The sequence below is a fragment of the Hippopotamus amphibius genome, chromosome 1 (genome assembly GCF_030028045.1).
Source record: "Hippopotamus amphibius kiboko isolate mHipAmp2 chromosome 1, mHipAmp2.hap2, whole genome shotgun sequence".
Classification (NCBI taxonomy): Eukaryota; Metazoa; Chordata; class Mammalia; order Artiodactyla; family Hippopotamidae; genus Hippopotamus; species Hippopotamus amphibius.
This window is the reverse complement of record NC_080186.1, coordinates 134,500,726-134,505,891: the sequence shown is the minus strand read 5'-3', so window position 1 is coordinate 134,505,891 and position 5,166 is coordinate 134,500,726. Positions and strand designations below refer to the sequence as shown.

General features: G+C 36.2%; 1 pseudogene; it reads right to left on the bottom strand.

The window, feature by feature from the left end:
• Positions 1-2,393: 2,393 nt before the first annotated feature.
• On the bottom strand, positions 2,394-3,001 carry LOC130840590 (COMM domain-containing protein 2-like; annotated as a pseudogene).
• Between the last annotated feature and the right edge of the window lie 2,165 nt (positions 3,002-5,166).

Genomic DNA, 5,166 nt, shown 5'->3' with positions numbered 1-5,166 from the left:
TATAATTTCCACATATTTGTGAATTCCCCAAATTTCCTTCTGTTATTAATTTCTAATTTCATTCTATTATGGTCTGAGAACATACTTTGTATGTTTTAAATCCTTCTAAACCTTAAAGTATGGTTTATCCTAGAGGATGCTTCATGTGTACTTGAAAAGAATGTCTGTTTTACAGCTGTCGAGTGTTCTATAGATATCTGTTAAGTCTAGTTGGTGTACAGTGTTATTCAAATCTTCTATTTCCTTTGATTTTCTATATGGTTGTTCTATCTATTATTGAATGTAAGGTATTGAAGTCTCCAATTATTATCGGTCAATTTTCTCTTTCTCATCCACTTCTGTCAGTTTTTGCTTCATGTGTTTTCAGCTCTGTTGTTAGGTAATGTGTTTATAATTTTTATGTCTTCTTCCTTATGGACTGACACTTGTCATTACAAAATCTCTTTGTTTCTATGACACTGTTTGTCTTAAAGTTTATTCTCTCTGATTTTACTATTGTCCCACCACTCCCCACCCCAGTTATCTTTGGTTATTCTTTGCATGGTATCTCTTTTTATATCATTTTTTCAATCTATTTATGTATTTGAAGCTAAATGTGTCTCTTTTAGACAGAATACAGTTGCACAATGTTTTTTAAAATCCATTTGCCAATCTCTGCCTCTTGATTAGAGTGTTTAGTTCATTTACATTCAATGTAATTGCTGATAAGGTATTTTGCTATTTGTTTTCTTTATGTTTTATATCTTTTTTGTTCCTCTAGTCCTCCATTATTTAGATATTTGCTAGTATATCATTTAAATTCCCTTGAGACACACACACACACACACACACACACACACACACACACACACACACACAACTTTGAGATTAATGAAAATGAAAACACAGCATCCCAAAACTTATGGAATAAAGTGAAAGCAGTACTTGGATAGAAATTTTACCTGTAACTTCTTATATTAAAAAATATCTTAAATCAATAGCCCAAACTGTCACTTTGAGAAACTACTATATATATATAAAATATAAATATATAAATATACACATAATATACATATACATATATATATGTATTCAACTTTATAAGGAAGAGGGGATATTGATTTGGAATGTAGTACACATGGCCTTTCTTTGCCTTTTTTGTACTTTATTCAGAAAAATTATTAAAAGTGACTAATGTATAAATAGGTAATTAAGAATTGATTACATTATGCCTGCATCCATTGTTTATAAATGTTAATGACAGCATGTCACTTTTTTTTTTTAGCTGTGTCTCACAGCTTGTGGGATCTTTTTTTTTTTTTTTTTTAATTTTCTTTTTTTGGGGGGTACACCAAGTTCAATCATCTGTTTTTATACACATATCCCCATATTCCCTCCCTCCCTTGACTCCCCCCCCACCCTCCCTCGACTCCCCCCCACCCTCCCCGTTCCAGTCCTCTAAGGCATCTTCCATCCTCGAGTTGGACTCCCTTTGTTATACAACAACTTCAGCTTGTGGGATCTTAGTTCATTGACCAGAGATTGAACCTGGGCCCCAGCAGTGAAAGTGCTAAGTCCTAACCACTGGACCACCAGGGAATTCCACAGTGTGCCTCTTAGATGCTCTGGGTAACAGGAAAAAAGTAGTCCTCGATAAAATGCAATCTATTCACACACAAATTTGGGTACTATTTAAGCTTATTAGCCATGGCAACTTAAACTGAAACAACACAGTAAGTACTTATTATATTCACATGCAAAGAAAAAAGTATGAACTGCCTAAACAACATAGCATTAAAAAAAATTCACATTCACCTCCAACTATTCTGTGGGTATTAACATCATGGGGTGCCTTTAAAGGTCAAAAACATTAAACTGTCTAGAAATATTTGGAATAGTAATAGTATTACATTGTGAATTTTAGTTTCAAATTCAGGTCAATAAGAAGGAAAATAGTAAAGCTAAGTAGTCAAAATAAATATCAATAAAAGAATAGTCATTTATAAATACAGAGGATCTGAATAGTACATATTCACTTCCAGTTGATTCAAGCCTATTTACACATTTAAAATACAAAATACATCTTTTTTTTTTTTTGTCCATGCTAGGTGGCTTGCAGGCCTTAGTTCCCTAACCAGGGACTGATCCTGGGGCCACTGCAGTGAAAGCTCTGAGTCCTAACCACTGGACTGCCAGGGAATCCCCAAAATGCATCTTAATTGTCAAGAACCTGACCACATTTAGCACCAGAAAAGGAACTTTACTTAGCCTTTGATCATGACCTCAATGTCTTGATATAGGAAAAGTAATTTTATGAAATCTCTATGTATTTATCCATATCAATTAAAAAGTTACTTTTGAAAAGTAACTTGTACATATCATCAATTTAAAAGTGATTCAAAGGGAAGAAAACCTTAAAACTGGAAGTACTTGATACTGCGCACAACTCTCCTACAGTGGTTTGTTTTCATCTCCTCCAAGGCTTTTTCCAATTGCTCAACCAAATGGAGCAGGGTGGCTGGGTTTGTCTGCAGAACCTCGGTGTTATGATCTCCATTCTGACTAAGGTCTAGCTTTATAGTCACTGTTGGTTTAATCTGTTGTCTGAGGCTTCTGCTTGCAAACTGTACATCTAGTTGCCATTCAAGGGCTGTGATACTTGGGAAGGTCTGATGCCAGTTCACTCAGGATAGTTCTGATCTCCTTTTTGCTGTCCAGATAAAGCTGAAGCAACAATTTGTTCAGTTCTTCAGAGAATCCCGGAAAAAACAGAGCCTTGGAAATCCAGTTCACAATCATAAGCTCTGAACTTTCAAGGAAGACATATATTAATTCTTCCACACCATGTTGGACAACGTCACTCTCATGCTGAGTTTTCCTGCAGCGCCTTGCAGATCTTAGGGTTCGAGCCTCACCTCAGGAACTCCACCACAATTTGCCCAAACTCAGCAACCACCACGCTGTCCACGTGAGGCAGGAAGGCCAGGTACTCCTTGTACTCCTCTGACAGGTCCAGCAGCATCTTCACTGGGTGGCCGATTTCATCCCTATTTTTTTAAGTTAGTCGCAGTGGCTGCCGAGGCATTTTTTAAATTTTATTTATTTATTTATTTATTTATTTATTTATTTATTTATTTATTTATTTATTATTTTATTGGCTGTGTTGGGTCTTTTTTGCTGTGCGTGGGCTTTCTTTTTAGTTGCGGTGAGTGGGGCTACTCTTCGTTGCGGTGTGCGGGCTCCTCATTGCCATGGCTTCTCTTGTTGCAGAGCATGGGCTCTAGGCGCGTGGGCTTCAGTAGTTGCAGCACATGAGCTCAACAGTTGTGGCTCACGGGCTCTAAAGCGCAGGCTCAATAGTTGTGGTGCATGGGCTTAGTTGCTCCGCGGCATGTGGGATCTTCCTGGAGCAGGGATCGAACCCGTGTTCCCTGCATTGGCAGGCAGATTCTCAACCACTGCACCACCTAGGAAGCCCCCGAGGCATCTTAACTTAAAATAATTTAGTTCAGATTAATACTGATTTATTTTCAATAGTATATGAAAAAACTGCTCAAATAAATAAAATTTCTTTCCCCTTCTTCATGCTATTATCTCCATACAAATTATATGTTTACACATTATAAGCCCATCAATAGTTTTATAATTATTGCTTAATGCAGTGTTTTTAAAATCAGATAATAGAAAAAAAGAGTTATAAACGTAAATACATTTATACTTTCTTTTATACACTTACCTACGTAAATGGTAACTATGTAGTTACCACTACTGGTCCTCTCTAAATCTTGTGAATTCAGGTTACTGTCTAGAGTCCTTTCATTTTAGCCAGAAGGACTTCCTAATTTAGTATTTCTTGTAGGGCAGGTCTGCCAGTAACAAATTCTACTTTTGCTTTTCTGAGATTTACTTAATTTCTCCTTTGTTACTGAAGGATAATTTTCTGGTTATAGAATTCCTAGTAGATAGTCTTTGTTTAAGCACTTTTAATATGTTATCTCACTCCTTTCTGGCCTCCACGATTCTGAAGAGAAATCAGTTTTAATTATTACTGAAGGTCCCTAGAACATGATTTGTTGTTTTTCTCTTGCTACTTTCAAGATTTTCTCTTTATCTTTCAATAGTTTCACTACAATATATTCAGGTGTATATCTGTTTGAGGTTTTCCTACTTGGATTTGTTGAGCATCTTGAATATGTAGATTAATGTTTTTCACCAAATTTGAGATTTGGGCTATTGTTTATTAAAACAGTCTTTCTTCCCCTTTCTCTTTCTCCTCTCCTTCTAGGAGTCCCATTATGTGTATATTGGTAGGTTTGATGTTTCTTACAAGATTCTGAGGCTCTGTTCATTTTTCTTCATTCTTTTCCCTTTCTGTTCCTCAAAATAATCTCAACTGATATATCATCAAGTTTGCTGATTCTTTCCTTTGCTAGGTGAAATATGCTCTTGAGCTCCTCTAGTGAATTTTTCATTTAAGTTCCTGTATTTTTCAACTCCAGAATTTTTACTTTTTAAATTAACATCTATCTCTATTTTGGAAGTATCATTTTTATACTTTACTTTTTACGTGGCTTCTTTTATTTCTTTGAACTTTTTACAATTGCTGCTTTAAGGTATTTATCCCATGAGTCCAATGTTTGAGATTCCTTGGGGACAGTACTAACCTCTTTTTTCCTTGTATATGAGCTGTACTTTCCTGTTTCTTTGCATATATTATAATTTTGTGGAAACCTCTGGAAATCAGATCCTACTCTCCTCCCAGAGTTTGTCATTGTTGCTGTTCATTTAGTGACATTTCAGGACTAATTCTGTGAAGTCTATATTCTTTATTGTGTGGGACTGCTGAAGTTTCTGCTTGGTTAGCTTAATGTTCAACTGAGGATTGGACCGAGACTTCCTTAAATGTCTTGGAACAATATGTCTCAGACTTCACCAGAGGCTCTGTGTGTTTGTTGGTGCATTCTGTCAACACTCCAACAGGCAGCTGACAACTCTGCCTTAGCCCTCACTTACTGATTGTGCAGATCATCAAGGTCAGACAGAGGTGTTATTGGGGTCTTCTCATGCCTTTCCTGGGCATGTGTACTGCCCTTCATGTATGCATGGCCTTCTATATTCCCAGGAATATGTCACAGCTTTTAAAATTCTCCTATGGACATCTCATTCCACAATTTTTCCTTTAAAGAT